This window comes from Cuculus canorus, chromosome 2 (assembly GCF_017976375.1).
Source record: "Cuculus canorus isolate bCucCan1 chromosome 2, bCucCan1.pri, whole genome shotgun sequence".
Lineage (NCBI taxonomy): Eukaryota > Metazoa > Chordata > Aves > Cuculiformes > Cuculidae > Cuculus > Cuculus canorus.
The window spans coordinates 70,479,304-70,503,407 of record NC_071402.1 but is presented as its reverse complement, the minus strand read 5'-3'; the positions used below and the strand labels follow the sequence as shown (position 1 = coordinate 70,503,407).

General features: G+C 41.7%; 1 long non-coding RNA gene across 2 annotated transcripts; it reads right to left on the bottom strand.

Moving 5' to 3' along the window:
• Positions 1 to 238: 238 nt before the first annotated feature.
• Positions 239 to 22,302, bottom strand: LOC128851314 (uncharacterized). Of its 2 annotated transcripts, XR_008448653.1 has the most exons (5): positions 21,359 to 22,302; positions 9,724 to 9,817; positions 8,948 to 9,013; positions 7,360 to 7,533; positions 239 to 351 (listed from the first exon to the last, which is right to left on the bottom strand). It is a non-coding gene; the product is annotated as an uncharacterized LOC128851314 (long non-coding RNA). The 2 variants fall into 2 exon arrangements; XR_008448652.1 differs by lacking the exon at positions 239 to 351 and having other exon boundaries at positions 6,528 to 7,533.
• Between the last annotated feature and the right edge of the window lie 1,802 nt (positions 22,303 to 24,104).

Below are 24,104 nucleotides of genomic sequence, written 5' to 3'. Positions count from 1 at the left end.
TATAAAAGACTTAGATATATAAACTCTTTGAGGTAAGGAACATAGCTAAGTTTGCAAAGCAGTACGTAAATCCACAATGCTGTAATACACTTCTATTAATACGAAAATATCATTTCTCCTTCTGTCCGCAGATGTCACAAGATATGAACTAAAGAAATAGCAACAGACAAGGCAAGTCTCCTCTCTGGAATTTTATTAATATATACCAAACACTGCTGACTGATAACTTCAGCCCCTTACACCGGTTGTTAGCCATCAGTCTCATTCCAGCACGCAACTCTTCTCTGGCACCAGCACTGTGGTTCAGTCTCCCCAAGATGTTGTTGTCCTCTTTGCTTTTACTCCTGTGACCTGAAATGATAGCGATTGGGATCTTAAATCATCATCTCCCTGTTTTTATTTCTGACATGAAATCTTATCCTACCACCTTCATCATGTCATTTAAAGTGACTACAAAAATTAGCTTATCCAGGCATTAGCCAATGCAAGAATGTAGAGGGAAAGAGGCTAGGATTAGCAAACTAAGATGAGAGTTACTCTCTGTCACTGTCTCCAAGGGCAGGAGAATCCACTGTGGGCTGCATGTAAATCAAACTTTTGCTAGTATTACAACAGTATTTTAATCTTCCTGCTTCTCCCTTAAAAACAGCAGGGATCCCTTTGCCTCCCTCCCATACTGACCCCTAGAACTTCATTTATAAAGTGAAATTGAAAATCCTTAGGTCTTTAGTCACCAGACCTCGTTTCAGGTCTGCCTGACTAGAGGAGGGAACCTGTACCAGGATTCACAGCTTTTGAAGACAGCAACGTTTATCAGCATGGCTCTGGGCAATCAGGGGTAAATTTTCCTCATTTCCTCCTGCTGGAATGGATATAATTTCCACAAATACTAAAATATTCAATGAGCCAGATCAGTTGTCATCTGGTGAGGGCACTTGGCTCAGAGCAGAATCCCTTATGTTCCAGATTTTGTTCCAATAAACATTAAACTGTTTTATAGATATTGGAAACCCTTAGGAGGAGAGGTGGCATTCCTCCTTCCTAGGATACTGCCTGATTCATGATGCTTGCAAGGAAAGTCTCCAGGGGCATGCGGGTGCAAACGACATCCCATGAAAGATGAGGTTTTACTGGGTTCTTCAAATGATCCGAGCACCAGAGTTCAGTTATATGGGCTAAGAGGCAACCATAATCCACAACCACCTGTGAGATGTGCCTAAACCCAGCATTTGCTGCATTTGCCTTGCTTTTGCCAAGACATAAACAGAATAGAAATAAAATTAAATTATGTGAGTAGAGCAATCCTTTTCTTCCAAGCTATAATCAATGGGTTTCAGTTCAACAGGAGTACAACAAAACATTGCCATTCTGGACTGGATGAAACTGGTTTTTACTTTCTCCCCACCCCCAAGGAAAAGGCTTGCTAGCCACTCAGGATAGGGAAAATATCCTGCAGAGGCAGTGTCCTTATCAGCTTTTGTAATGTAGATGCCATGTAGAAAATGGTGTACTATGTACACAAGTAAACCAGGGAAGATTTCTCAACAAAATAGAAGGAAAAAATTCGGTGGTTTTGGGTTGTGTTGGTTGGTTTTGGGGTTTTTTTTTTGTGAAAATGAAGATATTTTCACAGACCCACATTACTTTCAAGTAAGTTTGCGGGAGAGAGGAAACTTGGGGAGGGCAGATGAGGAGGTTCCATCTACCTCATTTTGTTTAGATAGTATTTAAATAGATGACTTTGGCATCATCAGATTATTGAGCTACATTCTACCTGCTGTCACATTTTAAAATAGTACATATCCATTTTATGAAATATTCTATTTAATATTTTGACATTACCAAAAAGAAGAAAAAAAAAATAAAGGAACCTGAGAGGATCAGAACTTATGTATTTCAAACTTGTTTTTCTTTAATTTGCATTCCACAGAAACGGTCATAACTTTCTAATTTACTCTCCAATTTGAAACAGAAGAAAGTTTGAACTGTTTCCTAAGAGACAGGATTCCTACAATCCATAATGCTCTGATAGAAATGTGGCAGTAAGTTCTTCATCTCATGGATTATGACATGCTCTAACTGCTGGAGCAATGGACAACACTGTTGTGGCAGACTGATGGCCTGGACAATGCTTTCAGACAGGTCAGAGCTCTATGCAAGTGCAGTTCCATGCCCTCTGATAAGAAGGATGTGCCTCTGGGTGGCTGAAATTCATTTCTATGAATTCCCATACTGGTTGCTGGCCCTGTGGCAAAACACAGCCACATGCTGTGGCAGCTTCCCACGGCTTACAGAAGCAATACCTGCAAGCAGCTCTCACCACTGCTGGCACTCCTATGCAAGTGAAGGCCCACATCATACACGTGAAAGAGGAAACCTCACCATAAATTCTATTTTCAAAAGGAATCATATAACAGGGTGATCTTACAGTTACTATTTCGTCATCCCCCAGCACATGCCAAAATCCAAGAGGTTTCAATAAATTCAACAGCAGCCTCAGCTCCAGATCCTTCTACCAAGCCACGCTACATTGCTATACTTTCTGCCTCCCCCAAAACTAGCACCTTGTGTTATGCCATCACTGAACACAGTCTACACACTTTCCAATGGTTTGCACTTTAAAGCACATTATCTGCTTGCCCAGTCCTTGGCTTCCAGCACAAGTTCCTCCTGCAGGCCAGCGTGAGATCTTCTGGAGTCTGGTTTCAGTCACTAGGAGCTCCCTGATCCTACTTTTGTGGGAAAATAAGAAATCCACTACTACATCAATAGCTACTCTGTCTGTGAAAGGAGTGTTCCCAATTCAACATGATTCTCTGCTAAGGTACAGGCAACCTCCCCACCTCAAATCAGCAAGCAGCAGAGCATCAGTGCAGATATGGTAAATCCAACTCCTGGGCCATCTAATCCCAGAGGGCACACACAGTTTGCAGAGAGGCTCTGGAGCCTCTGTCTCCTTTTGGCCAGAAGCACCCAGTGCCACTCCTGCCCAATCACTCCTTGATTTCAAAGCATATGTCATCTTAATACAAAGTCCACTGCAACTGATTTTGTGTCAGGACTGGAGGTATAGCAAGAGGGTGGGTTGTTCTGCTTTGCTTTTTTTCTTAAAATCAGACTCAGTCTCTAAAACGATCTGCAAATGGCAATGATAGTGATGACGCATATAGGGAGTACTAATACATACCATTTTCTGTGTTCAATGATGAGACATGAACTGAAAATGCAGCCGCACTTGCCTCAAATTTATGTTTTCAACTTCTATCTTGATGGCTACTCCAATACCGCTTGCAAAAACACATTATCAAGTGCATAAGTTGACACCCAAAAGGTAGAGATAGAATCTGGGAAAGATGACAGCAAAGAAAGGGAAAAAAGGAATGGCTAGGAAAGAAAACCTTATTATTTTAAGTAGCCAGAAAACATAGCAAGGGGAAACCAAACAATCAAACATGAAAGTGGATTTGTGGAGAGTCCAAAGTTTTAAAATATCTATCAAGAAGAAAAACGCTCTTGATTTTATCAGGTGAGACAGGGACTGCTCTCCACCTGAACTGGAAAAGTGGCATGCAAAGGGTTTCCAATGTAATCTAAAAATGAATTTTATGTCCATATTTACATTTTCATTATTTATGGAGGTTTTTCTGGTAATCCCTCCTGCTAAGAAGGAGATGACCACGGTACCACATCTGTTTACCTTTGTTTACAGCTGGGAACACAGCCATGGATTTGTTCTGCTTCAGCAAGAAGCAGACAGATTTGATTATTGCTTTCTAGCATACTAAAAGGTTGTTGCTAAGAGTCTCACTTAGGAAATAAAATATAGAAAGGTGGGTTTAGCAAGTTATGGGAAAGGTGGAGATTAGGAAGTTAAGGGCCAAGAAGACTCTTTCACCTTCTGGTCCCTAGGATGCCACTGCTGAGCTTGGTCAGCCAAGGTGAGACCAGGGCTGACCCAGTTGCTCTGAACATCACTCCAGGTCCCACCACTATAAAAACTTTGCCCTGATTTCAGTAGAGGTGATACTGGCACACATTACTCAACTCTCTCTGTGGTGTCATGCTGCCCATGGGTATGGTCCAGAGGTACAGAGAAAGGGAAGGCTCTTGGTTGATGTATTCAAAAAAGCTATGGGCAAGATTCTCCGGTGCAAAGAGTCCCCTTCAGAGCTGCCATGGGCAGGTATAGGCAACCTCTGATGGGAGGCCTTTTAGTTTGCCCTTGTCCTTAAATAGACTTCTCTAAATGATTCAACCAGTCACATGCCATCCTTGTTGGCTCAGGTCTGTTTCTGTCACTCCAATCTGTATAGGGTGGCTTCTGTTCCGAAAGGAAACCCAGCAGCATACCCAGGAGTGACCTCAAACTGCAACTGAGAAATTCTGCATTTCTTTAGCTTTAAGAAAAGTGTATGGTCTTTCAAAAGTGTCTGAGAAGTGATACAGCCTTTCCGGTGAAGGTTTCTTTGAATGATCAGGGGAGAAAAAAGAAATCTTAAGCACTCCCAGTACAGCTCTCATCTGCAAACTCTTACATTGACAGGACAAGCAGTAAAGCAAAATCTGCTAGAGAGTTTCTGGCAAACTGACTTTGTAAAAGCTCCTGGTTACTTTGAGAAGCAGAGGCAGTGATCCTCATCCTGTGGTTGGGGTTGACTGACTCTCTTCTATTTTCCCTCCTCCCCGTCCTATCCACCTTCCACCCAGACATGTTTTTACTGCAGACCCCTGTGAAGGTCACACATGTCATAACAATTTATCTGAGGATGAAATGCTGCACTAGGAAAGGCCGGATAGCATCAGACCAGAGCAATTCAGAAACATCGTCAAAGCTTGGTTAAGCTGTAAAATCAATTTTTCTGATTACTAAGTGGCTATGGTTAATTTGCTTTATTTTGCTTATCTTTGCACAATACAAGACTAATATTGAGTAGATCATAGTAACAAGCAGTTTTTCTATAAAGAATGGGATATTTACAACTCTAATCTAATGTTGCACTAGAGAAGACAGAGGCCATGAAGAGTGGAGACGCAGGAGGTTGTATGGAGGAGTTCATGCATGGAGTGATAATGCAAAGGGCATAGGCTGACCCTGGAGACCCAACTGTTATAAACCACTCACCAATAGCCAGTTAAAGCAGTGCAAACCTGGACTGGTGGAGAAAACTGGTTCTAGGGGTAAGGAAGAGGACAAAGACAGAACATGTAACATAAATGAAAGGAAACAGCAGACAGTGCAAAAAGAGCAAGGTCTATAAGGATGTTAGAAATAAAATTACAAATCAAATGTGGGGAGAGAAAAAGAAGGAAGGAAAAAGGAGGAATGAGCAAGAAGAAGCAGTCGGCACCTTGTTCCTCCCAGTGAGGGACTCCAGATATCAATGAGTGGCCCTGACAGACCCTCCACTGTGACCAAACTGAAGCTACTGACCATAGGCCTAGAGTACAATGGAAGAGTTAGCATAATACCAAGAAAAAAAATGTAGAATCTGAGAAAGTATGCAAATAGATCTTTAACTGTATTATTGTTATTACTGAGAATTTGTCCGTGTAGAAGCATTCCTCCTTTTTCTGTAACCAGAATAACACTAATAATAATTCTTACATTAGACTGCTCAGATTTTAATTATGCTAATAATAAACTCCTGGCTTTATCTACAAGGTATGTTTACTTTTCATCCACAGAAATTATTTGAGTGTAACAAGAAGCAGAATCACATCTTAGACTTGATCCTCATAGTGAGGGAACGTAGCCAAGAAAGACAGCTACTCCAAATCAACACACTAGAAACATCCTGTGCAGCACTTCACTGGCATCTTGAGCTTTAGAATGCCATGGTGCAAAGGGGAAAAGAGAATTAACAGAAAGAAATCTTGAGTTCAGAGTAACAGCTGCAACAATTACAGTACAAGCATACCTGTGGGCATGTCTTGGTACTACATAACTATAGCAGGGAAAAAAATTGCTCTGTTTCTCTTATGATTTACACATCATCAAAACTTGGTCTCTAAATGCTATGTAAGATAAAAACATGGAAACGTTTGCTAAAAAAAAATAAAATAAATGGCTTCAGACTTTTGAAAAATTCTAAAATTTTGCCAAATCTGACCCAAATTCACAAAGCAGTTTTGGTTGAACTAAGCCAAAAAGTTGAAAAGAAATGCTCACTGAAAAAACCTCAGATTTTGGTCAAAGCCAAGTATAAGACAACTGGAGGGACACTAAACAAGAATTTAAAAGTTTATAGGGCTTTGTCTGGAGATTTGAGGTTAGGAGGGGGGTTGTTAATGGAGGGGTTTTTGGGATCCTTTTTTGACAAAGACTTATTTTTAAAACTAGGTGATGAAGAGCTCATCGTTTCCTCTAGGACGCTTACTATTGTAGAGTCTTACAAGCATTTCTGAATACAAAACATCTCTGCATCAACTCAAGCAGAGAATGGATAAAAAAATCCATTATTAAAGATATAGAACTAAATACATGGTAGTAATAAATACATTATTAAAGATATAGAAAACACGTCTGACCCTACATCAAAAAATGACTGGAGAGTATTTGGGGAAAATACCACATATACTTGTCCTTCACAGTTGCTTAGTCATCCACCTAAAGCCACTGCCAGAGATTTTCGCTGGAGGTGGGGTTCCTTGCACCTTCAGCCTGATGCAGAAAGTCCACTCTTGCGTTGTATGCAACACCCCGAGCAGACTGGGAAACTCTGAGATGAGATGTGAGAAATAAAGCCACACAATGAATCTGTAGTAAATCGGGATTACAGACATCTTGTCCAAAGCCTACCCAAGGACCCAGGTTATTTTTCCTCTCTCAACGGAGCACACAAAAGGGATTGCAGGAAAGGAGAGTCTCCAGAAACACACCACCTCAGGAGGCAACAAAATTCTTGATGAGTGAGCCAAGCATCACTCTCAGAGCAATTCCACTGTAGTTTGTTTGCTCAAAGATATTTACCGCCAGACCCACGTCATTGCACACCAGTTGCTGCTGCTCCTTTGGGCAGTTAGTCACTTGTCTGCTCTCCAAATACTATTTATTACTGACTCATTCCCAAGGTGATTCAATTAAGAAGTCAAAGAAGCAACCACATTGCTCACAAGGCAGTAAAGAATTTCTTTTACGGTACAGTTTGCCATGTGTTCTTCTCTCTTGTATGTAAAGGGAATAATAGGATGCAGTAAACTGCACTAGGCAATAAACATCTGTTACAATTATTTAAATGCCTCAGACTGACTTCATTGTTTAATTGCCTGCAAAGAAAGCCATTTAATGCCCTTATATATTTTTTCCCTGCCAGAAACACTATACTTCAAACATAAGATAAAACATTTTAAAGCACAAACATTTCTTATAATCTTGCATTATAATTGCCTTGCTGTAAAATATATCCTGGCTTCAGGTTTCCTGTATTCAACATCACTCCCTCCCGCAGACGCATACAACTTCACAGCCCTGAAGAATACTGTAGCTCTGCGATGGGGGATGGTCAGCATTGCTTTCTCATCGCCCATTATTCCCTGAAAGAGAGAGAAAGAGAAATCATATATCATTGTAACAAACCACAGCTAGACAAAGACAATGCATATAAAGAAAACTGCACAAAATAAACCAAAATCCCAATTCAAGTGGGATTAAATGGGAAAATCCATGAGCATTTGAGGTCAAGCTGAAAAAAAAAAAGAAAGAAAATCAATGCCATCGCTTGATGCTGACTGGATAGGTTTCATTCTCAGCAAACACTCAAGTGAAATCCCTGGGTATCACAGAGGTTCGAAAGCTGAGAGAGCGGGGCTTGCAACCAAGGCAGCAGCTATGGAACTGCCAGCCATCATTTCCCCTGCAGCCTGCTCAAGGAACTGTGCAGGTCCAAAGGCAGGAGAGAGGAGCCTCAAGAGCCACATCACTGGTGTTGGATAAACCCATGGCAGACCCATGACACTGACCCACATGAGCTGCTCCAATGAGCACAGAGGTGACAAGGGAAATGGGAGTAGGGAGGAAATGAGTACAGGAAGAAAATGGCATGTTTTTAATGAGCTACGGTTGTTTTAAAGTAAGATGTGTGCTTTTAGTGGTATGTAGAGCTTATGTTATAGAAGTTATTACGATGCCATTACATACACAGCTACTTCTGAAAAACTACCTATTAAAGCAGAAACTCGGTGACTAAGAAATATCAGAGCTAAAACCACCCACACAGGTTCCTTACTTCTGCTTCAAGTTAAAATACAGCTTTTAATTACATGATTGTAGACTATATTTTTACACAAAGCTCCTGTCTTCCTCACTGAGTAGCTAAACATTTCTGTTTATTTTTATCCTGCTGCTGTACTATGCATCTCTTATCTTTATTTACTTCACGTCATCTAAATCCTGCCTCAATAAAAACTAGTGTTTTCCTCACAGCTATTCCCACCACAGCACCTCATACTCCACAAATACCTAGGATTCCTTACAGTTTGGTTAGGATACCTAAGAATTACTTTCCTAATTTTACCAACTGAGGACCAAAAGATGGAGAAACTTAAGTATAGGCCCATCAAAATCGTCTGCGAGTTTTATATAACGAGGGTGAAATGTTCATTTTCCAGAGTACTGAGCTTATTATCCAGGCAAAGCTCTCACCAACTGCCTCTGCGGTTAAGTTTTTTTAAAAAAAAAGTCCCATCTCCCTTACCTTGGACATGTAGAAAACGAGAAGCATGAGTTTTGTAGTCAAATTTTTGGTTTAATGGATAGAAAGTGAGTTTGTGGCTAAGCAAGATACAGACCCTAGTTCACCACAAAGATGAAGGCTTTGTGAGGCTCACAAAGATGTTGAGCCTCCCTTCTGAGACCATTTTATGACTTTCTACAGTATCTTGTTTCATTCATTATGCATTTCCAGATTCCTCCAGCAAGCAAAGTCGGAGTCCTCCATACAACAAATACCTTCACTCCTGCTCCGTTTCATTAGTTTCTTCTGCTGTTCTCTTGGGCATTTACTGCGGCAGCCATCTACAGAAAAATATAACAGAACATGATATTTTAAAGTCTACATTACTGTGCATACAAAGGACCAAGTTACAGTTATATTTTCTGTCCTAACTCCCAGGAGTTTGTATTTGAGTCCAAAATGTTTTTCTCATTCTGGTTTTTGCACAGGTAGGAGGAGATCGTCAGGCTTTTAAAAAGATGGAAAACTAATATGCAGAAACATATTGGTATGTGCATGACCCCCTGGCCCACATGATGCAGCTCCACACAGAAATGATCATGTACCGGAGCTAATGGGATACCTCTACCATGTGACAGTGAGTGTTTTACATGGTGTATAACTAGAGGGAAATCATCCATACACAGGAGGTTTGAGAATGCATTACTGCCAAACACGAGTCCAGGCAATAAATGCCTCTCATGCTCAGGAAAGAAGGTATACCCTTGTATACATGTGTAAATCATAGGATCATAGAATCACTAGGCTGGAAAAGACCTTTTAGATCATCGAGTCCAACCATTCCTGTCTGCCACTAAACCGTGTCCCTGAAATTATAATTTCGTATATATACATATATGAAATAATAATTTTCAAATACATTAAAAACTTGCAATGGTGGGTAGCACAGCTGCAACATAAATTACTAGATGATCAATCACATTGTCCTCATGCTGCTGTGACTTTCTCCCCAGATTCAACACTATTGTAACTTTCACTACTATTTACACACATGGTTCCAGTCTCTGTAGAAGACCTCTTCTTCAGCCGTTGACCTCTTGGCTTGCTTTCTCTGTCATGAACACTTCAAGGGAGAGGGGAGCTATCTGGAATGTGCAGAGGGAAATCTGGTAAAAAATATTCTCCTGCTTTACTTGACTTTTCTAACAAATTTTAACCATAAATAAATAAACCTGAAAAACAAAACACCAGAACTAGTCATATTTTTTTAAAAAAGAGCAACTAAATATTCAAGCCATTCTGTGAGCAGCAGAACCAATGAAACTTTCTTTCCTGTGGGTTATGATATGTCCTATAAACTTTCCTCTGCTCCTAAATGCAGTAACTCCTACTGCCTATTGTCATTTGCTTTTGATAACAACAAGAGAGGGGAACATCTGTGGTGGCTAATTCGAAAGCACTTGTACACAGGTCGGCCAGCCAACGTGCACACTGAGGCACTGTCAATTCCTTACAAAGAGATTCAGCAAGATCTGGCACTTTCTTATCTTGTTGTCAATGGCTTCGCTTATGCCATTGACAGGGAGTTTGCTTTTGAGCACTTCTGTGTTCCTTCAAATTAGATTGAAAACAGTCAACAGAAAGGACAGTCAGTCAGGGACAGGTATCACATAAGCCTTGGGACTACTAGTCAGACAAGTTCCCAGAACCATTCCTTTGGTTCAACACTCTGTGTGGGTATCCATCTGTCTTAGTTGGGGAGATGCTGATAATGCAGTTACTAATGTCATATAAAGTTAATAAATCTAGGTTAATTCCCTTGTCTTCTCTCCTAAGCTTAGCTCAGCACAACATGCTTGAAATGAAAATCCATAATGCTGTGTTTGTGCTCTAATCAGAACTCTTATTTAAGGTAATAGATCTTTTTAAAGGAGGTAGTCCTCAGACTTGGAATGGGCCCTTTTATGGTGCCACATTTAAACGTGTGACGGACACAGCATCGCTGTCTAATCTGACTGCTTTTGCATCTCTCCTACACATCAGGATTTGCTTCTTTGCTTAATGGACCTCATGCTTTTTATTCCATCCCTAAGAAATCTTGGGCTTTCAAGGGGAAGAGACTAAGACAGTCTTCCTGCACATTGCAGGACCTTGGCAGCCATGCAAGAACGATAATCAGAGCTTGTCTGCCCGTTCAATCAATAGCCCAAAAGCACACATTAGAGAAAGATTCAAATCAGAGGGAAAATAACATGTCAACCAAAGCAAACTCTGTAAAAGCTAGTGCTTTCAAAAACACCGAAGAACTACTGCTGTGCTCCCCATCTGGTAGAAACGATGAATCAATAGATATTCAATTTGCCCTGAAAAAGGAAAGAGAAATGTTTCCAGTATGAACATGTCTATTATTTCATCAGCTATTCCGTTTGCACATTTCAGACAGAAACTTGGCCAGAACAGCCTGGGAGCTCTGAGTACTGTCAGTTTTGCTAGAGTGCATTTAGGCACACAAAAAAAAAATAAAATCAGAAAAAACCCTCAACAAAACAAAAATAAACCACTGACAAAGCAGGATTCTAGTCAGCTAATTAAATCAAGTTGCCATGTTTAGAATAGCTGCAGCCCCAAAAATGAGCAAAATCTCATTCAGACAGACAGAGGCTTTTGACCAAATGTTGTTTTTCTTTCCCATCTGTTAAAAATAAAATGTGCAGACTGGCGTGTCAGTTTATCAAAGTCCATCCCTCTGGAATATTAGTCCATGCATTGTATTTGATATTTATCTACCTATAAACATTGCTTAACATTTTGCCTACCTTTGCGCTTTTTCTGATGTTGGAAGAACTCTGCAGTCTCATCACCTTCTTTCAAAAATTATCCTCACTACTAACAAACAAACACAGAGCCTTATAGCTTTTAAGCAGTATGGTCTCTGATTCTAGATGGAATACAGTTGAGGTTTCATCAATGCAGTTAAACTGACCATGAAGAGAGGGGAAGAACACTAAAAGCAAAAGAAATCAAGAAGCACCATACTGTGGAGAAAGCAAAACAGGTTTGTTTAGATGCTCACTAGGAGAAAAAAGGAGAAAAACCTGAGCAGAGTGCACCACAACAGAAGACAAAAGAAATGGGAATTCAGAAAAGGTGTGTCGAAGAAAAATACGGAGCATTTCAGGACAGGGACTTAATGACTCATAAAGCAGCAGCAGAAGAAAGATAAGAAAAGCTAAGGACAGGAGAGTGTCAGCATACAGAGGTGGAAGCGAGTCTAAACTTTTGGTAGAAGCAGGGGTCTTTGATGGTGCCAGAGGTGGCCAAAACATTGACCAAATGCCAGTGTCGGGTAATAATTGTCAGCTAAGGAAGAAACACAGAGGTTGGATCAATCTAAGCTGGAAAAGGTGGCAATATGAGCAGCACAACGGACAGAAACAGATAGTGGAAATTTGGGAGGAAATCTCAACATCTCCATGAGGATCAGTGGTAGGTGTAAAATGAGGAAGACACCACGTTATCACATGTTCAGTCTGCTCCATAAAGTCCTACTGGAGAAGAAATGGTGGGAAGAGGACAGAGAAGAAAGAGATCCAGGCCAGAGATGTCAGTACCTCAGCAGTACTGTCATGGTGGGATTCGTGCAGAATCCTCACTGGATTAATGCTAATCCACAGGAGGCTACTTTTCTTCAAAACACATTAGCTCCATCTGAGGAGCCTGGCCTAACTGCCAGTGTTCCCCACTATATGATCACTGCCTCTAATGCCCTTTTAGTTATTGTGTTAACAGCTTTATTGAGAGTAAGCTGCAGCTACAATAAGGACAAAGTAGCCCATTAGTCTGCTTTTTGCACATCTAAAATACATACACTAGAATTTCATATTTAGCTATTATACCATTCCGGGTCATATGCCACTCACAGAAAATTCATGAGGTAAAAGCAAACTAATAACCTTCGTTGAATTTTAATGAGAGTCAGATATCTCACCTGAGCTCTTATTTCCTCAGTCAGATATGGCCTGACAAACACTCAAAACTGGCTTGAAACCTGTATTACACCTGTAAATATTCAATCAGAAGTGTAAGATTCCCTGCAGTTCCTCATCAGGTTCCTGAAATATTCATCATATAAATTAATTTAAAGAGGCAGATGGTCAGAATTTTGATTAGGAGGAATAAAGAATCATAACTTCAATGGGAAAAAAATTGCAGCCTGGCAGCAATGCAACAGGAAAGGAAGACGAAAGTCACAGGGTCAAACTCTCAGAAATGTCTATGGTTTCTCATTGGCAAATTCAGGAGGCCAAGTTTTACTGTAAATCTGTGGAAGCTTGTCCATCTACACCACAGTCTTCCCCAGTGACACCAGTTACCCTGCCCAGTGCAACGACACTCATCCACTGAAATCCACATTGACCGGTGAAGGGCCATTCTTACAGAGAACTCATCAGTGGGGATACAGACTATGGGCAGGTGCATAAAGGTTCCAGAGGTGACTTCTGAGAAAGGCTGTGAAATGTTCCTAAGGAAAACCAGTAGGTTTAAACAGAAGCCCACACCTCCTCTGTGAAATGCGTGAGCTCTGCAAACTGGGGAACGTGGTGAAGCACCAGTGCAGGTCACAGACTGGTGCTTTTGACCTTGCCCAGTTAGGATTAAAGTCCTCCAGCATGACTAAAGGAGCAGGAGACCAACATCTGAAGGATGCCTGCCCAATACAGGGCAGGAAGGGAGGACGGGAGGGCTAGTCTCCACAGACACACAACTAGGACTGTGCTAGTGCCTCACTGCCCAGGGATGTTCATCCTCCTTCTTGATCTCCCCCCAGGGAGGAAACGGGGTACTACTACTCTTGGCACAGTGTGCTGCTGTGCAGGAAAACCTGGGCCCACCATACTGTCCCAAGGAGGAAATTTTGACCAACAGGTGCTCCCTGGAGGAGTTAGGGGGGTTTAACACACATAAATGTTGAACTAGAGCCACATTCATCCAGACTTGCTTTTCCAGGGCCCATCAGTCACAGGTGCCGGTGGAATTCAACATCGACTCTACTCGGCTCCTCATCTGCCTGGAGTCAGGCAGACACACAAGGTATATGTCTAGATTGAGTGACTCTACAGGTCCACCTCAGTCTCTGAATAGTCGCCCCCCATGGTGTGACTAGTCATCCAAGGAGTGTCTTCCCATCTTCCAGGCTTGAAGTGTCTCAGAGTCTCTGCAGGACAGCAAGGGGAACCTCACAGTGGACTTTCAAATGCTGATAACCATGCACTGTCAAATCAGTTGAGATCCTCAACCTACATTTTGGCCTGTGTGGGTGTGAAGGCTCAACAATTTTCATAATATTCGAAAGAATCTGGCTGGGATTTTTGAAGTGATATGGGGCCAGGAAAAGGGTGAATTTCACCTGATTTTCTCACAGATTAGTTTTTATGTCAGGGTTTACATACACTGAGCAGGCACTGTGGAACATCAGGGTAAAAAAGCTGTATTTTATATTGCAGCTTTCCTATTCCCATCAATACCAAGAAGAATGCAGATAAGAAGCCCACTTCAAAAAAGCTTAAAACTTTCAAGATTTTTCTGACAAGAAAACCATCATGAAAGACTTGTCTGTCCATGAGAGAAAGCAGTAAAATTCTGCAAGCATCTTGCTCTTTCCTCTAGCTTCACCCTGCCCAGGAGGAGGGACAAAAAGATGAGGGTTTTTATAGACAGCTGGAAAGAAATTTGATGAAACTCTAGCTCAGAGACGAGGTGACATTTTCCCAGCCCAGCCTAGTCTTTTGGCAGAAGCAGAACACCAGCAGTTTTAATATGAAGCACTAGATGGGAGTAAAACATCAAGCAAAGTCTGCTTGAGGAGCAGAAGGAAGGTTTTTCCAGACTCTGCAAGAAAGCAGAAGGTGATGCTGTGAAGATGTGTTTTAGTCTCCATATAGTTCCAGAGTAGTCCAAGTTAAAACAAACGTGTCTGAAAGCACTGTAATAAAGCTCAGTGCACAGACAAATAAGCAGAACTTTTTTGACATAATGCGGAGAGTTAGCCATCTGTTCAACATAGAGTTGCCCTAATTAGAGAGATATAGTGGGGCTACTTGATAGACTTAAGTATTTTCCTTCTTTGGGCAAGTGTCTAGGTGATGGTGAGCGATGCTGGTTCCCACGTTCAAGTGGTTTCTATCGTTTAACTGAAAGTGGAAATTGCTGATCAGAAGTCACACACTTGGGCCAGGAAGCTATAAAATCAGCCATATGGGATTGTCCCAGGTTTTGCTTAAAAGAAGAAACAGCATTTATAAAGCCTGGAGATGTTCACATGTTTGCAGCATATTAGCAACACAGCCTTCTCTTCCTCTTCCTCTAAATCAATTACCAGGAGGGAGCAGTGCTTTCTCTACCTTTCAGAAATGATTAAACAAATTATTTTTTTTAATGAACCTTCTCAATTCCCATTTGCACAGAAGAGGATGAGCTCATCCCCCAGATACATAAATAGTGTTTGCAACATTCCGCCTCTCTTTCTCCATTCCTATCTGCCGGCATTCTGGAGGAAGCTGTGTTTCCCCAAAGTACACAGCCATTCTGAGGAAGTGACAGCATGTCACATACCACAGGCATCACTACATTCAAAGTCATACACCTGGCCTGAACACAGCAAGTGCTAGCAGGAAGATATTATTTCTGCTTTGATCCGCTACCCCCTGCAACTGAAAAAAACCACAGTAAATTTAGGGTTGTTGATGTCACTTTAGAGTTGGTGAGAGATACCCAGGACACAGATGGTTGACAAATCCCTTAATTCACTGTAGCTTAGGACCTCTCTGCATGTAGGTGCTGCTACCCAAGTGCTGCAGTCAACCAGAAACAAAACCCCACAGCTTGTCCAAGTCCTGAGTAGTTCATGACCCAGGGGGATAAGGCAAAAAGTCCTGTGGGCATTTCATCTTTCTCACAGATAGTCTGTTCTCTGGGATGCAAGATTAAGGAGGACCACCTATTAACTCTCCAGATGGAACCCTTCTGATGCCAGGCTGCCAGGTACCACCAGCAAAACGTGCAACACTGTTCCATGACTTCAGCCAGCCCCACCGTCACTTATGGAGAAGAAACACAGCAGTGGGCTTAAAAGTTTCCTTCATGACTGACTTGAGCTGGGATCTATATAAACCACCTCAGAGGAAAAGGAAAATCATCTCTCTGTCCCTTCACCTGCATTTCAGATCCTAGTGGGCAAAAAACCACTACGCTACTGATGGGAGGCATCTACAAAAAGTAGACAGAAAAGTAGGTTGGGGTAGGGTACAGTGTTGTGACCCCACTATACACCAAGACCCTCACAGACCCAGACCCAGGACCCTGTGAGGCCCACAGTCAACCCTGTCTTAGGAAAGCCCCAGTTTCAAGGGAGGCGAGGGATGATGCCCATTTGTGGCTAAAACTGCTAAAACTTTCTCTAAGTCAGGAAAAAGTTTTAGCAGGACTAAGCCAAGGCACAACACAGCCCTCACAGCCAGTTTGGAGCCATTATGTGGTGCAGGCAAGGTGGAATGGGGAAGCTCTCCAGCTGGCATTATGAAACTCGTCAAATTGCACCTCAAGAAAGGGCATGGCACAAAACTGGCTCCACACATTCATCGCCAGGTTCCTGAAGCCACATGGGTGCCAAGGTCAGGATAAGGTGTGCTGTTGGGAGTATTGATGTCATGAAGGACAGTTCTGCCTTCCCTATCTGGTGTCTTCACTGCTCCTTGTTCTTTTCTTCCTCATTCCTATCTCTTCTTCTTCTTCTCACCTCTTTATAGCATCGGCCTGGGGTTGGCCTGGCGGCAATTCTGTCATCCCTGAAGAGGGCACCACACCACACTCTAGCACAGAAGCTCAGAAAATTACTAGGTCCACACTTGCCTACAGCTCCCTGCCTGCAGCACCAACAGTACTTTTTCTCCCTTCTGCTTGGCTGAAATAAAAGCAAATAAAAGGTGCTTCAAGAGAAAGTCAGGAGCTGCTTAATCAACAATTATTTGACAACAGATAATATTCTTCAACAACAGCTGAAGGACAATTTTACTGCTAAGATTTTCCTACTCTCGTAAGTAAGCAGCAGGCACATTAAGCAATCTGTCGTTGAGAAACAGTGTTGGACTATGAGGTGGGATGGGATGGGGAAAAAGCAAAAACTTGTAGGAGAGAGAATTAAAAATACCATAATTAAATAAATCTTCAGCATCAAAATTATATATGTCAGTCAAGGCCAGTATGTTTTTAATAAAATAGGATCAGCTTTTTCCAAAGAGATGGGCCAGTAGGTAATTCCTTCTGTTTGTTTACTCAAAGTTCAATTGTGTTCTGCCAATATTAAATATTTATTTAATTTCTCTGTGCATAAATGATGTGACATACTAGCACAAATCAGTGACACTAAAAGCTATATCCATTAATTGATGCTTTGTGGGGAGAGGAAGAATGCTGCCATGTATCTTACATTATCATATAACATTGGAAATAGAGAGGAAATGGCCTTTCAGTTCTCCAAAGCATGCAGTTTGACACTTCTCAGCAGTCCCATCTTGTGCAGAGATTAGAATCAGGCAAATAAATTAAAGCAGTGTAATCAATGAATGCATTCCTTCTTCCTGTTTGTGAAGAAGGGAGGGGGGCTGGGGTAACACCAGGCGGTCAGGTTAATGAATGCATTCACAGACCAGAATTACTAAATGAGTATTTGTGCACATGCACATACCGAACCATTGATTACACATAAACCTATTTGCAAAGAAAACTTCTCTGAGTAGTTTGTAGCTCTGATTAGACGTTGGACCTGTGGGGATTGCAATTAAAAATATCTGTACCAGCTTAACTTACCAAGTTTATTGATTTAACTCCACCAGCATAACAATCTCTTTGCTGCAGGATATTGAACGTGCATTACAGGTTAGAGCTACATTAGGTCAGTTGAACACAGACATCATTGTCCTGCCTGCAATCTGCCTGGATGACCCATCTTCATGGATCACTTGAGACTCTAGCTAAAAATCACAAGATTGGTTTCAGCTACAAGACCAAACATTGCAATTGAAAATCATAAAAAAGCACAGGGGAAAAAAGTTAATAGGGGTCCAACCCAGGAAAAGACCCTGGCTGAAGATTTGCCGGCAAGTTTGTAAGTTAACTACATCTTGTAGCTATCACACCATTGCTTTGGATTCCCTGATACACAAGGTGAAATGGGGTTAATGTGAACTTTGGTTTAGTGCAAACATTATTCCAAAAATAAGATGATGGGAAGCTTTTCTAGATCAGAGATTCAGGGCTGATACCTTAAAGTTTTCTGCACTACCCTCTGGGCTCCCACAGGGACAGGGTATACAATAACATCCCTTCAAGCAGCTCAGAGAAGAACACAGAGCTACCTCACCTCCTGAGCACCCTGTAAGCAGGGGTGAGCAGGGGTCAGATTGCTCCAGTGAGGAAGGTAGTACCCATCTGAAAAATGCACAAGTTAACCCAGATAGCTGGCAGACAGATTTATTGCCGTAGCTGAATTACCCAATTTGGCTAGTCTCTGTGCCTGCCCCCTGGGGGTGTGCGGATTATCTCCTCTTTAATCTCTTCTCCCCTTCCCTTAAACTGGAGATTGCTACCTGCAAACACACACTGTTTGCTCTAGCCTTAAACTGCTAGCTATTCGCATCAGGGCCCTACCTTTTATTAATATTTGCTTGCTAAGCTCCCTGCTGGTTGTGGCATGACACAAATAAAGGCAGATTCCATTCAATTTACGTCTCCTTGACAGCCATGGTTTCCTCAGGTTACCTCTTTGTTTGACAATAATGGCTCTTTTCATACCTCGGAAAAATACAGTAAATATTCTTTTGCATATATCCCCTGTCTCTGCAAGTTCACTTCATCGGTTTCTGCTGGGATACTTCCAACTATTTTCAGTGCCTTTCTGCAAGTATTCATAGGCATGTCTTTGTCTCCTACAGCAAGGTACCCAGTATAATGCAGAGCAGCATCTGACCGGGTCAGCTCTGGAAAGAGGCACATTTTCAGATTATGACAGGGAGCGCAAAGTAGAAGGAGGTGCCATAACACAACTAGAGGCCCATTTCTTACCCCTCCAGGCCCTGGCTGCAGGAGAGGGAACCCAAAATGCAAACAGATCCCTGCTGTTTGCAGGCTTCCTTCTCCAAGACACCTGCTGAGTGAAGCTGTCCAGATGCCAAACAGCAGCCTGCTGTACCCACCATCAGCACCTCACAGCTTCCCAGCACCACCCAAGCCCAGATCATTGCCCCTGCTCTTCCCAAAATGGGCTTCTTGCTCTCCTTTGCAGGTGAAACCCCTGCCCTGGGCACCTCCCAACACGACACTGAGTGGTTCAATGAGAATATGGAGTGGCTGAATTAATTAGCAGGGCTGAGGGAGGCTTCAATTGGACGAGTGCGAACTCTGCTCTTTGGCTTGTAATAACACATAATGTATTACTAGAGGGAGCCATTACAACAGCATTTAAAGCTGACCAGTTTCTGCCCCCAGCAGATGCGATGTTACAAGAACAAAGCCATCAAGAACAGTTTAGTTATGCTTCTATTTTTTTTTCCACTTTGCATTGTGAAATGAAGCAAAAAACTACTTCATCCTAATACAAGCTTTTCCAAACGTTACGATGATACCAAGAGTTACTTGCTGTCCTTTGCCAGGCTCTCAGCTGTATTGCCACACAACCATCTGAGTCCCACTGAAGGGTAATATTTGATGGTATGGTTATGATATATAGCATAACACATAAAAAATACTCCAAAGTCCTTTTCAAGTGAATTCATAATGTTCTATAATGCTTTTCTTAGGGGAAAAAAAAAGCACAGGAATAAAGTAAGAAATAAATCAAAAGCACACACAGCGTGCAAACTCCTCCATTCAGTCACTCCAAAGAAGAAAGAACAGCTCATATTTGTATGTGTTGGAAAGTAAAGTCTGCCAAACCCTTTCCTAGAAAATTATTTCAGGGAACACTACCGAATTCAGAATAGCAGCAGCACTGTTGTTTAACTTAAACACAGAGCAGATATTTTCATTTGATTTTGCCCTTTACATCTCAGATCAGCCAAAATGCAGCCATCCCTGGAAGGGAAAGTCACAGTGCTTAGCAACATGCTAGAGAGTCCAGGGAAAACTTCAGTTAACCATTCATATACAAAGCACTTCTGGAGGAAGGAGACCTTTAAAATACCATTAGACTTTTACTACAGCAGGCAGCCTTTGATTAATAAGGTCTCATCTAAATGAGTGTTACCTATTAGACTCACTAATAATTGACACCAAAGATAATAGCACAAATACACTCGGGATCTGCTTCTGTGAACTGCTTAAGTGGGGTGAGAAAAACAGCAGAGAGTTGTGGTTTGAAGGAGATGTAAGACCGGCTCAGATATGGGGGAGATACAAATCTGCTCCCACTCGGACTCAAAATTGACACTCATTGTCTGTAGCAGGAATAGGAATAGGACAGAAATCATCCACACGGCCTCATGCTTTCTTCTGAATGGGTGAGAGAAACATGTAGATGTTAAAACTTCTAGGAAGTTGCATAAAGATATCTGTTAGTGCTGACTTGCCCTATTACTTTCTTTTTGGAGTACCAGCTTTCCTGAATAAATTATTTTTCTGGGTCTTTTATACTGAAATTCATTCTTCAGCACATTTTGACTGGGCTTCTTTCCTTGGGAGCAAAGTGCCCACAGTGATGACTATGTCACCTTCCATAACTTCTCCATCCTCCCTCTGTGCTTGAGGGGCATGCAACAGCGTGCAGGGACCCCAGACCAGCTCCTCTCTAATTGAGCCCAGGCAGTAATTTCCAGTTGCCACGTCAAAGTGCTCTACCAGCCTTGCTTCAAGTCAATAGAGGCAACGCTGGCTGCTATGCAAACTAACACAAGCAGCTGAGAACAGCCTCACCCGCCTGTTATCCTATACTTGCATTTGCATTGTATAGTAACTGTGTCCCAAAATAATGTGTTGGGGAGATGCCTTTAGAGATGATGGTTCACTGACTAGAAAGAGTACCAAACAGAAAAAAAAAATCAAAACTAAACAATTTTTTAAAAAAAAAAATCAAATACACATTTAAAGACAGAATTAGGACACATCAGATAGAGGTCTTAAAATCTTACTACAGGACCTCATTCTCTAGAATTATCAACAAGAGAGTGGTTTTACTTTTTTTCTTTCTTTTAAATTTGGCAAGTGTCTCCCAGCTCAGCAGTGAAGACATGAAGGTGAGGGAAAAACACGAGAGGGCTTAATGTTTTGTTGATTAGCTGTGATGCTCCAGGGCAGGATTTTTCTTATGCTTACTGTATATGAAGCATTATTTTAAGAAACAAGCTGAGAAGTTCCCATCAAAATCACTGGATTTTCTGAATAGAAACCAGTATATTGTTTTCATCAGGCCTTTAAAAATGTTTGCTTGAAGAGTCCCCTATAAAGTCACGTGAATATCATGGCAGGTGCATAATAACGTTTAGATCGTTACTAAAATACAATATCTATTACTAATATATATAAAATGCATAATATTATGACATATACATTATATATATATATTTCTGACAACTCACTGTCTCACTGCAGTGCCTGTATATAGCCTCAGCAACTAAACCAAGTAAAATGCATATTACCTTCTTCTCTAAGTTCCTGGTTGCAGCAGATCTGAGGTGAGAAGGAGAACAGCGAGGCCACTGAGAAATTCTGTCTAATTGAAATCAGAGTGCTTTTCTCTTCTTCTTGATGGGTGATTCCTCCACAGAGCTGTTATCTTCTCCTTTCATGGGATTTTTCCACTCGGGTAAACCTCAAAGGAAATATGGTCCCAGGTGTTTTTCTCTGTGTTTCTAGACAAAGGTTTACTCTAAATTAAAGAGATGGGGAACCTGCAGGTTGTCAAAAGGGCAATACTCTTGCGAGTGCTGAGGAAAATGCCAAGGGACCAAGAGGACCCAAACCAGTGGTGCTCTCTGGCTATGAAGGGTAACGATGAGGGAGCAGAGAGTGATGAGGTGCTTTCAGGGTCACTTATTTCCCAGAAGAAAGGTAGACAGTGAATTTGGAGGGAAAAAAATAGATATTAGTAAGCAGGAGCAGAAATGATTGTGAACAGTTCCAATATTTTTAAATACAACTCATATTTTAGGAAAAAACCAACAACATTTGGACTAGAAATTCATTGTGGATAGCTGGAGAGATCAGTGATGGACAGTCAAGTCTGTAGGTCACCAGCAAACAACATGCAGAAATTCAAGCCTACCTACAAGCCCTGCAGGGATGGAACGTGTTTCCCTGTGCTGGCATAGCTGTTACTTTCCAGGGACGGGACCTAAGCTACTGCACTCATTTCCTCAGCAGTTATTTTCTTGGAACTTTGAGTATTTCTTCCTTTTTTTTTTTATCCTTCTCCAAAGAAAAGCATGTGATGTTATTTAGTGTGACAAGTCAGCCTCCCCATCATTTTAATTTCTTTCAAGGAGAAGCACCCCACATGGAAATACACAATGCTACACAATAGCATGCCAAAGGGTTTAAGTGGGGAGCAGAGAACTCTTTCAGAGCGAGACTGAGAGGGCAACATGTAATGCAGTTTTTTTCATCGTTTTCTTTTATTTCCTCCTCTTTGCGAGGCTTCCAGTCAAGTGACATTTTCTTTGATATTCGCGTCATTTCCCAATTACAGTTCTTCTAAAATTCTTCCAAACAGCTCTCCAATTCCTGGTGTGGCTTTGTTACAGCTCATTTCACTGCGTTAGCTTCCACTACCACTTTTCTTTAGAAGCTGAACCTGGAGATGTAGTTCAAATCCCCTTCTCTTGCATCTCTCCCTCTCCACTTTTGCTTTTACAGAAGCAAATCTCTCTTATCTAAACTTCCATTTCACAACATTTGTATTATGATCCAGTTTAGCATAACTCTCCCAGCATGCAATAACCAGAAGAAAGGCTAAAACGTGTCCTAGTGATATAATTGCCCCAGCAGTTCAGTACTACGTACCTGAGGCATTCCTGAGCAGGCAGGGTGCTTAAGAATGGTAAGGATCAAGAGCCATAACATGACTCTGTTACGTTCAAGACTCTCCAGCACACTTTCATACTTGAAGTAGAGTCCATTGAGGGTAAGATATTCAGAGGCAATAAAAAAGGAGCAATCCACCTTTTATTCCTTTGAAAAGACAGATTCTCATTGAACATCCCTCCTGCAAATATTCATACTCACCAGCAACTTCATAGCTATTGCAGTGCTGAGTGAATGCCACTGACATTCCTCTCTCAGGTTAAACTATTCACACAGGAAAGGTTTTTTTCCCTGAGGCAGAGCAATATAGAGTTTGTTAGCCCAGAGCCCATCCTAAATGGATGCTGCCATCTTGACTCTGCATACGAAGTGCTTATCAATCTGGTTTCTCTCCTTTCCTTCCCCTAGAATTAAAATAGCTGTGAAAAAGCAGAGTGGAAAATGACACACTTACAGAGAAGCTCATGATCATTAGTGAGTTCACCCAGCTGTTATACCCACTAAACAGAGATTTTGGTGTTAGCCAGCTACTACACATGAAGAGCAGTTTTGCATGCTCTGACAGCACTGATACTCAGTGGGGCTGGATGAGGGCTTCTTGAAACACCTGAGGCTTATTTAAGATAACTTAATGCCTAGAAAGATACCAAGGAAACAGAGATGGATATTACCTCTACATATAATCCCTCTGTCTTATATCATTAAAAACGAACACCAGGAAACAGCCTCCTAGACAGTTGTCCCTCATAGTCTCACCTTTGCAAGACCTTAAAGACCGGCTGCAGTCAAATCCCCCTGATCCCTGCTGACATCTGAAAAGCAGTAACACATGCATCAACAAGAGCAAAACTGGAGTTCTAATGCAGAGCATGCAGGACAGAGCTGATTTTCAGCTACCTGATATGATCCCATCTGGGCCCAATAGAAAAGGCATGAGACTGGTGAGTCAGGAGGCTTCAACTGCTGTCTTGTCTATGTTGTGGATACTACACAATGATAAGTACTGCATAGATCCTGTGCAAAGAGGCTAGTGCATCTGCAAGCTGGTCTCAGCACCAAAGTTAAAACGATTTTTTTCACCCTTTCCTCCCTCACTAAACTCAGGGAACAAATTCTTCCACCTAGAACCCACATCTCAGCTCACACCTGAACTGAGAGGCTGAGATTTCATTCCCGCCCCAGGGCAAAAACTGAGTAACGATTATCCTGAGGTCACCTTTGCAGCAACAGGCATATTCCTGAGAACATTCCTGACCACAGAGACCCCACTGTGCTTTCCTTCTGCTGCACTGAGCCAAGAATCTACAAATTTCCTTCTCTGAAAATACATTAACGTAATAAAAGTCAGAATTATACAGCCTG